Below are 10,808 nucleotides of genomic sequence, written 5' to 3'. Positions count from 1 at the left end.
GAAACTTGCTTATTTCACCCAACCTCAGGCCTTGGATCTCTCCATGTCCCGTGTAATGGCTCACCTCATTATTCATTAGGGTTGCCTGGCTTCATGGGATGATGTTCCATGATTCCTCTATCGTACATCTGTCCCGGGATGAAAGTATTCTTGTCTACTAGAGGCTGGGAATGTGACCTTATTGGAAATAGGGTCTTTGCAGCTGTAATCAAGTTAAGAGGAGGTTACACGTGAAACGAATATAACACTGTATGTTAGTTATCCTTCAATTTAAAAAAAGAAAAAAGAGGTTTTCCTGGATTTCCCAGCGGGAAGTTCGGATGCACGGGGAGAAAGTCACAAAGAAGCGGCTACAAGCCAAGGAATGCCAAGATTTGCGGGAACCAGAGGAGCTGGGAGAGTTCTGGAACAGATTTTCTGCTGGAGCCCCGGGAAGGAAGGAGCCCTGCCTACACCTCGATTTCCCACGTCCAGCTTCAGGACCGAGACTATGAATTTCTGTTGTGTTAAGCCTGCCTGGTGCGTGGCGCTTTGTTACCAGGTAATTTATACTAGGAAACTAGTATAGCAGATGGGAAGGAGGGCAGTAGAAGCAAACAGTACTCGCGGCCTACTAGTGAAGAGAAAAAACCCTGGGAAGGCCAAGAGTGACAACCAAATAAAATTTCAGAACTCAGCGTGCTCAGCAGCCCAGGCTCTGGGGCTGGGGTTCAAATCCTGACCCCACCGTCTCCTAGCTGTGTGACCTTGCTCAACCTTGCTGAGTCTCAGCTTCTCTCTCTGCAAAATGGGCGGATGATAATGCCTATCCCACCGGGCTGCCGTAAAAATGAACGAGGTTTTAAAAAGTAACTTCCTTGTTTCGTTTCATGGTGAACTTAAACTGCTCCCCTCTTGCTGCCCCTCAGTGTCTCTGCCAGGCTCTCGGTTCTTGGTCTGTCACACCCTCACTCCGAGTCCGATGCTGCTAGTGGTCTCCTTTCTCATCTTGACGGGGGGCTGCGGTGCTCCTCAGGTCTCCCTGTGAGGGCTTGTTCGCCTGGGCTACCAACACTCTGGGAATGAGTATGTCAAAGGCTGAAGGTAGGGGCCTTCAGTGCAGAGAGATGCAGCATTGTCCACCTGTGCAGATCACTGTCTAGGTTCCTGGGGAGAAGCATCAGGGGTGGCAGGGTCCCCTGGGGGCAGCCCCCAGTCCTGGGGTTCTGGGGCTCGGGAGCAGGTTCCTGGGGTGCCTCCCCTCCTGGGCCCTGGTCGTGGGCAAGGGTGAAGCAAGAGCGGGGACGAGAAAGCTTGTCTCCACGTGTCCTCACCTCCAGGCTCTGCGGGGTCTCACTTCTGCTGTTACGCCCTGGGGTCCATGCTCCCCTCTGGTTGAATAATTTCTCTGATACTCACTGGGGAGAGGGAGACGGAGGCCCTTGTTTCTAACCCATTTTGACAGGAACCAAATGAATTAAATCCATTCGGTAATGCGAAGTCCTTAGAAGGGCTTTGGCACGTCGTGCCTGCGCTGTCGATGTCCGTGGCCTCCCAAAGCGGCGGGCGTCCGTGAGTCACTCGGAGCCCCGGGCGGCCTCCGGCTTTCTGGCCGCGGAGGTTGCCCAGCTCCGAAGCCGCGGATTCTGACTCCGTGAGGGATTGATGTGGGTAAATCTTGGGGGCAGTTTTCAGCCCTGAAATCCTAAAGCGAGGGAGTGTTCGGCGCTGTTCTGGCTCCTCCTCGGTTGGAGGAGCGCGCATCCCCAAACCTGCACAGCGCCGTAGCCCCTGGGCAGGGATTCGGGCAGCGGCTTGGGGAGGACGGCCTTTTTCCCTAGTGACAGCAGCTGGGGTGGGGGGAGCAGAGGCTTCCCGTCCCGTTGCCAAGACAAGGGGCGCAAGCGTCAAACCGCCCATTAATGGCACAGGGACTGATGCAACAAAGGGTCGCTCGCAAGTGGGTGCGCATGGGCAGAACACAGGCGCGGGGGGGGGGCAGGGGCCAGGTGCGACAGGTTTGCACCCCCCCCATTCTGGGAGCACCAGGAAACCAGGGAAAGGCTTTAGGTGCAGACGTGGGTAAGAGTGTTCGGGGGGGGCCTAAATGGATTTGCACTGTGAGAAGCTCATCCTCCTGCCTGCGGGGCTGACCGAGGCGGGTCAGAGTGGAAGGGCAGACACAGGGCTGTTGCATCAGACACTTGTCCCCCAGCCTGGAAAAAATTGCGGGTTGGGGCTTTGCCTGACAGCTTTTTAAAAATAATAGCACGAATGATCTATTAAGAGTAATATGATATACAATTTAAAGCGTAGCCTTTAACTCTGTGTCTTCGTTCGACCATAACAGAGCACAGAGACGGGCGCTTAAACAGCATTTATCTCTCACAGTTCCAGAGGCTGGAGGTCCAAGGTCGGGGCGCTGGCAGCCTCAGTGTCTTGTGAGACCCCCTACCTGGTTCACAGATGACATCTTCTCTCTGTGTCCTCACTTGGTGGAAGGGGGAGGGAGGGCTCAGGGTCCCTTCTATAAAACCACTAATCCCATCCTGCGGCTCCACCCTCCTGACCTACTCACCTCCGGAGGTCCCCCCTGCGGACACCATCACACTGGGGTGAGGACTTGAACACATGAATTTGGGGGGGCACAAATATTCTGTCCATAACACTTAGGCTCACAAACTTTTTTTTGTTTCAATGCACCTATTGATTAAAAATTTTTTTTCTGATGCAAAATAATTCCTGCTCACCATAAAAAAGGGAACCATTTTTTAAAAAAGATTTTATTTATTTATTTGACAGAGAGAGAGACAGCAAGAGAGGGAACACAAGCAGGGAGAGCAGGAGAGGGAGAAGCAGGCTCCCCGCTGAGCAGGGAGCCTGATGTGGGGCTCGATCCCAGGACCCTGGGATCATGACAGGAGCCAAAGGCAGATGCTTAACTGACTGAGCCACCCAGGCGCCCAAAATTGGAAGCATTATAGTTACATACGTAACATAAAAGGGAGAAGTCCACCATATGCTCTTTTTTTCCAGAAATACATACCTTCTGGATATTCAATGTATATATTAACTTGCATTATGATTATTTTTTTTTTTACCAAAATAGCATCTATTGTTTTGCAGTTGATGAGAGATACAGCTTAGGTTTCTTTCCACATCAGCAGCCTGGGATCAGGCAGCAGCATTAACAGAGGCCTGCAGGGAATGTAGCACCGTGGGCCCTCCCCAGGCCCCCGAGTCAGAATCTGCATTCAACAGCCTCCAGGATGACTCTTGGCATTCGAGAGTCCTGATTCTGGATCCACCACTCTTTCCAATGGCTTGATGGGCATCACTTTTGTAGCCAATCTGCTAATGAGGAATATTTCATGGTTTCCTTTTGAAAACACATTTCTTGCACTACTAACAAGTGTCGTGTGTGTGTGTGTGTGTGTGTGTCTGCAGGGATGGGCACATGCTTCGCAGGACCATCATCGTGGAAGTTGCTTCCAGGAACTGTATACATATATTTTTTTAAATGCACCAGGAGGGGCGCTTGGGTGGCTCAGTCGTTAAGCGTCTGCCTTCGGCTCAGGTCATGATCCCAGGGTCCTGGGATCGAGCCCCGCATTGGGCTCCCTGCTCCGCGGGAAGCCTGCTTCTCCCTCTCCCACTCCCCCTGCTTGTGTTCCCTCTCTCACTGTGTTTCTCTACCTCAAATAAATAAATAAAATCTTTTTAAAAAAATAAATGCACCGATAATGCCACATTTGCAACCCAAAGCTGTGCCCGTTTGTCCTATGGTTGCGGGTGTGAGCACCTGTCCCCACAGCCTCTTCTTAACGGACGCCTCTGGGGTTCCATCTTTGCCATCAGCAGATGAAAGGTCAGCATCCAGAGAGGCCCTGTGGGTGACCCTTGGCTGCAAGGTCACACACACCTCCCTTCTTCTGCCTCCTTCACCACCCAGCCTGCTGAACCTCAGCCCAGGCTTCTTCCCCGGCGTCCCCAGCATCCACGCTGGTGCCCTGCTAAAGAACATTTGGCCAGACCCAGAGTGTCCTCCTCGCCACCCTGGCGGCCCCTGCCCCTTGCAGGCCCCAGCATCTCCTGCCTTTGGCTCTCTCCAGTCCACGGGCTGCCAGAGTGCTCACTCTCACCCTAAATCTCCCCTTGCCATTCTCCTGTTGAAGATCTTTCTTGGCTCCTGGAAGAACCAAGTTCAAAGCCTGGCCATTCAGCCCACTCGGGTCCCCACCCCCAGCCCCACTATTGGCCTCTTTTCCGCACGCATCCTGGGTTTGGCAGGACCCTTGGTCTTGTATCTCCCTGACTGCCCTCCGGCTGGAAGTGCCCCTTCTGCTTGATCACCCCCCTGCGTCGCCCAGACGCAGCTTCCTGCTTCCCTTGACCCCTCACCTCTGTCTCCCCAGCTGCAGAACTCAGATTCTGTCTTCTTCTACTTTTGGCAGCCGTGTGTCTACCCCCAGACCTGCTTCTATTCCTGGCTGGCAGTGGGCACTCAAATATTTGCTGGGCAAATGCGTGGCTGAGTGGAGTCCTTGGAATGCCCAAGTGCAATCACACCGGGCCAAAAAGGAGCTCTGAAAGTCTTTTCCTTTCTACATTAATTAGCTATGGAATGGCTGGGTCCAGAGCTGCAAGGTCCGGCCTCCCTCTTGACGGCACTCGACAGCGCTTGGCTGCAGCCACCGGGGCAGATCAGACGTGGAAAAGGGCATTTCCGTGGGTGAGGCACCAGGGCACCTCGGCTCTTAGCTAGCGTCCCCAGGCCTTGAGCGTTGTGCCCAGTAGGGGTTAGCTGTAGAGTAGGCTCGCCCTCTGACCCCACGCACCAGATGACTAAGGAGTTGTCCCTGAGGCACGGACCTGTGCTGACATCTCTCGTGCAGTAAAGAAAAGGAACAAAAGTCATAGTTATGTGTTGTGATTTTCAGTATTTTTAGTTTACAAGCCAACTGTTTATCACATTAAGACACTGATCTATAAATAAATTTGAAAGCAGTGATACGTCTGGGCCTTTGCAGTCTTCAAGTTGAGGCGATGATCTGTAAATATATTTGTCTGTGTCATTGATCCCTTTATTATTAATGCCCTGGCTTTCATTTCGGTTATCAATCTCATTCCTGATTACCGAAGTCCTTAAGAAAACTTTGTCCCCTGGTGCAGGCCCTGAGGTCAGCTCTCTTGCGTTTGAGTAACGTAAAGCCCTGTCTACTTCTGGCTGTATTTCAGATGCGCCATTAGTTTCCATCAGTCCTTCCTGTCCTTTCTGTACGCTCTCCCGCTCTCAGTGGCTTCCTCCCGCCTAGAGACGCTTTCCCCCTTTGCGGCATGCATCATCTAAATGCCCTTGAATTAGGGCAGTTACATTCTCCGCGTGGGGACTTCACCTTCTTCATCACAGTTATGCCTGTATCACTAGTTCTGTCTTTCCTGGGGTTTCTGTGCAAGACCTGATCGTCAGGTGGGCTTGTGTCTGCGCCGGGCAATCACGGGTGTGTGTGTTCCCCATCAGCGTTCCCGCGGGAGACTGTCTGTCCTGATGTTTACCGTGCTCTGGGCCAGTGTAGACTGAGGATGTCCATTTTTACATGTACTTATAAAACTCTCAGTTTTCCACACGGCTGGTTGGTCTTGCCTGTGCTGAGTCTTGCTTACACAAGAGCAAGCTAATAACTAAAGCAAGCTAATAATCATTTGAACTTTGAAGTAGATTTTTCAATTAGCATAAGATTCTACCTAGTATCATCGCTGGCTAAAGTCAACAACCCTTTAATACTGCTCAGATCCCAGACTAGATGTAAGCACGATCTTCTCCGTCCAGAAACCCTGGCAATGTAACCAGGCATGCATATTTTGCTTTCTTCTGAATCGAAACAGTTTTTCTTTTTATTATGAGAAGTTTAATGTAAAAATTTCAGAAAATATCAAGAAGTTTGAAGCATAAGGTTGTAGAAGACATTTTTGTCAGACCCCCTTTGTCCTCCACACAGCACAAGCCCGCCACACCTTGGAGCAGGTGCCTTCCTCTGCTCCGACCAGGGGCAGGGAGGGGAGCCGCGGGCAGAGAGCGGGTACTCCTGCAAGCATTCAAATCCTTGACTCAAGGTTTGCTTCTGGAAGAATCCAACTTAACACAGGCGTTTAAAGAAAAGCAAAGCCTAGTAATAGTACTGGAACAATTATTTAGAAGTAATCAGTGTAGAAAACTCTTCCTCTCTTTGTAAACCCAAAGTTTTTTGGTTTTCTCCTTCCCCAGCACAAAATTCTTTCTTAAGCACACACACATTTTTTTTTGAAAAGTGGGGGGGAATCACATTCCATTGTTTAGTTTCCCTGAAGTCCTTGCTGTGCGCAGGAGGGTTGTGAAGGGGACAGCTCGCGAGGGTCGCAGGAGATGTGCTCGGGAGGCAGAGGATGGAGTCCCCGGAGACCAGTAGCTCGGCAGGCGGGTGGCATGGCTCTACGTGCTTGCCCAGCCATCCCCAGAGCTAGCAAAGCTGCACCCCGGCTTACTAGCCACGCTCCCCCTGCCCTTTCTCCCAGGTACATCTTTTCATGCAGCTAGCCACATACGACCTCTGTTTTGAGGTTGACCTTGGGTCCTCTCACTTAGAAGTCCCCGGCATCCTCTCTTGGTGCATTCCTCATGGTGGTGGAGCCTTCACAGTGGCCGGTGCATGGTTTTTATGGCTTTATCCAAGGAAGGGGACCCGGGTCACATTTTTTTGATTTCTCGGGCCTGGCATAAAGGTCTTTAGAAAGCACCTGTTTGTTGGTTGCTCAAGGTGGAGATGTTTGAAATTTTTACAGCAGCAGAGTTAGGGTCCCTGGTCTAGTGATTTGGATTTTGAGGTTCATATAGGAGATTGTGGGCTCACTTTGGTTACTTTAATTATTCACACTGCAACATAGTCACTTCTTTGGAGAATTTTAATAGGCTCTTCAAAAACTATTTGCCAGTCTTGTATGAACAATAATGAGCTTGGATAGAATTTCATGTGTCTGTGTTAACAAGGATGGTTAACATTTATTGCATGCTTTCCATGAGTCAGGCACTCTTCCAGGCTTTTTAAAAACATCAGCTCATGGGTGTCCCCTACAATCCCAGAGGCAGCAGGACAAGGGTGCAAAGCGGGAGGAGGGGGCTGGCTGGGCCACCTCGCTTTGCTGGACGGGGTGGGCAGGCCGTGTCCTCATCCGCACGAGGAGGGTGTTGGTTGTGTCCACCCTCTGACTGAAATGAGCCGTTTGCAGCTGCTGGTCATGCCCGCTGAAAGGACCCCTTTAAACACACTTGCTGTTTTATTCACCCAGAGAGCTGCTGCTAGGAAGCATCCTTCTTATGTTGTGTCTGTAACATTTAAACTGTATTCGGGGGGCGGGGGGGAGAAAAAGAAACAGTAACTACCCGGAGGAAACCAGTATCTATCACCTGACAAGCAGTTTTACTGGAGGTTGGATCTCGACATGGGAGAAGTGGGAATAACGTTAGACAGAATAATTTTTGTATTAGCGCAGAGTAAATCTTTAGCAACAGTCAGATGGTGCCTACACAGTAGCTTTTAAATTAGCTGTGTTTTAAATAGCATGGTTTAAAAATACACAACTATAAATCAGGAGGCCATTGTAAATCAAGGTCTCACATTACCGAACTTTGTGTCTCCTTTGTGAAATGTGTGATTAATCTTTCTGTTGCCAGGAAAGTGGTCCTTCCTATTGCAGGGATGGAGTGTGGATCTAGAAGTCCCCTCACCTTGGAGACGCTTGTGTATATTCTGTCCTTCAGAGTGCCATTCTTTTTTATTTTTATTTTTATTTTTTTTTAGATTTTATTTATTTGCGAGAGAGAGAATGAGAGACAGAGAGCATGAGAGGGGGGAGGGTCAGAGGGAGAAGCAGACTCCCTGCTGAGCAGGGACCCCGATGTGGGACTCGATCCCGGGACTCCAGGATCATGACCTGAGCCGAAGGCAGTCGCCCAACCAACTGAGCCACCCAGGTGCCCCAGAGTGCCATTCTTACAGGATTTCAGGTGTGAACATCTACCCCAACACACATTTGCTTATTTTGCCTTCTTTCTGGCACTATCACTTTGCCATAATGAAGACATTTTTCTGATGACAAACTCCGTCCTGCCTCTAGAGTTTTATCAAGTTGAACCCTAAGAGCTCAAGACTCAATATCTCCAGTGTCTCCTGGGGGTGGAGAGGCCACCTGTCTGGGCCTGGTGTAGACCTGGAGTTACAACAGAATTTTATCCCGAAAAATGAGGCAGGTCTAATATTTCATTTCTCAATTCATTTTTCCAAGAAAATAAATAGAAAACAAATTCTTTTGTTTGAGTAAATTGTACCTTTAATACCAGCATCACGGGCTTGCTTTAGCACTCGACTCGTGAGCATTCCCTTGTGCTTCAGAGAACAGCCAGCTGCAGATGCTGGAGAACTTTCTGCGGCTTTTATTGATCTGTTTCTGGCATATGAATCCCGAGACAGGAACTGTCTGTGTGCGAGATTTTATGACCTCAGTATAGATCCAAAGCTTTTAATGCACCTTTTGCCTTTATCATAATGTCAGTGAGAAAATCAGAGTGGGCTGGAATGGCCTTCTGACATAAAAGTCCATGTTTAATTATGTTAAGATGGCTCTTTTTTACACAGCCCTCACTTGTAAAGATTTTAGAATAGTTCTTAGCTTACCTGGTCGTGTGGCCTCTGAAATTAAATAAACAGGAGATGCTCTTCTGCGTTGCTAACACAGAGCTACTGTCGTGTCCCCCGCAGGCCTCGGGAAGCAACTAAATGTACTGGTCAGCTACGGTCAGGAGAAGCAGCAAAATAGCATCATGCGGGCATCAACACCGTCGTTCTTGTCAGACTGACTCCGGCATCCGATCTGATAATGGTAAGCAAGCTTGTTTAACAGATTAACTTATTTGATTGCTTGACGGATCCACTGGTGTTCATTTCCGGAAGTCTTGCTGAGTTCTTTGATGACAGAAGAGATGTCCTTAAAATATTCTTCAACAAAGCCTTAAATGAGATAAGAAATACAATACAGTAAGAAATACAATGCTGGGCTCCATCCTCGGTGACCGTTATCCAGGACTCTACTTAATGGGACGTTACTGGTCCCATTAATGGCATTACTGGTGCTTGTTGGGTACTTAATTTTTTTTTAAGATTTTATTTATTTATTTATTTATTTGACAGAAAGAGAGATAGAGAGAGGGAACACAAGCAGGGGGAGTGGGAGAGGGAGAAGCAGGCTCCCCGCCGCGCAGGCAGTCCAATGTAGGGCTTGATCCCAGGACCCTGGGACCATGACCCGAGCTGAAGGCAGACGCCCAAGGACTGAGCCACCCAGGCGCCCCCTTGTTGGGTAGTTAAATAAACCTCCAGGTGCTTTTTGAAAAATACTTTGTCTCGTACCTCAACAATCCTAGTCCACGGGAAGACCTGGCTGTCCTTCATGAGGATGGCAACATAAATCAGGGTTTCTTTTGTTTTGTTTTGTTTTAGATTTTATTTATTTGAGAAAGAGAGAGAGAGAGAGTGCACAGGGGGAGGGGCAGAGGGACAGGGAGAAGCAGACTTCCCGCTGAATGCAGAGCCTGATGCGGAGATCGATCCCAGGACCCTGGGATCATGACCTGAGCTGAAGGCAGAAACTTAACCCACTGAGCCACCCAGGTGCCCCTAAATCAGGGTTTTTAACATTTAGAGCACAACCTTGGCTTTGCTGTCTGAATACCAATACTTGGTTTGTTGATATCTAACACATACCAATCTCTTCTCAAAAAATAACATACAACTGATATATTAAAAATGAACATATTTAATGTAGACAATATGATGAGTTTGGGTGTATACCTATAATACATTCACCGCAATCAAGGTAAAAACCTTATCCATCACCTCCAAAATTTTCCTCATGCTCCCTCCCCTGCCCCTTTTCTGGTAAGAACACGTAACATGAGATCTATACTCTTTTTTTTTTTTTTTTTAAAGATTTTATTTATTCATTTGAGAGAGAGAATGGGAGAGAGAGCACGAGAGGGGGGAGGGTCAGAGGGAGAAGCAGACTCCCTGCTGAGCAGGGAGCCTGATGCGGGACTCGATCCTGGGACTCCAGGATCATGACCTGAGCCGAAGGCAGTTGCTTAACCAACTGAGTCACACAGGCGCCCCTCTTTTTTTTTTTTTTTTTTTAAAGATTTTATTTATTTATTTGAGAGAGAGAGAGGGAAAGAATGTGCAGTGGGGAGGGCAGAGGGAGAGAGAGGGAGAAGCAGACTCCCCGCTGAGCAGGGAGCCCAATGCAGGACTGGATCCCAGGACCCTGAGATCATGACCTGAGCCAAAGGCAGACACTTCACGGACTGAGCCACCCAGGCACCCCGAGATTGACACTCTGAACTAATTTTTAACATATAAAGTACAGACTTGCTAACCCTAGGCACTATGTTGTTTGGAGATCTCTAGAAATTACTTAACTTGCATAACTAAAACTTTATACTTATTGAACAACTCCACATTTCTCCCTTCCCCCTGCCCCTGGCAACTATCATTCTACTCTCTACTTCTCTGAGTTTGACTCTTTTGGATTCCTCATATAAGTGGGATCACGCAGTATTTGTCCTTCTGTGTCTGGCTTATTTCGCTGACCATAATGTCCTCAAGGCCCATCCATGTTGTAGCAGGTGTCAGGACATAATATATATTTTGTTGTAAGATTGAATAAGGTCCCACTGTATGTCTATATCCCATTTTCTTTATTCGTTCACTTATTGATCAACATTTAGGTTGTTTCCACATCTT

The sequence above is a fragment of the Halichoerus grypus genome, chromosome 12 (genome assembly GCF_964656455.1).
Source record: "Halichoerus grypus chromosome 12, mHalGry1.hap1.1, whole genome shotgun sequence".
Taxonomy (NCBI): Eukaryota; Metazoa; Chordata; class Mammalia; order Carnivora; family Phocidae; genus Halichoerus; species Halichoerus grypus.
Note: the sequence above shows the minus strand (reverse complement) of the source record.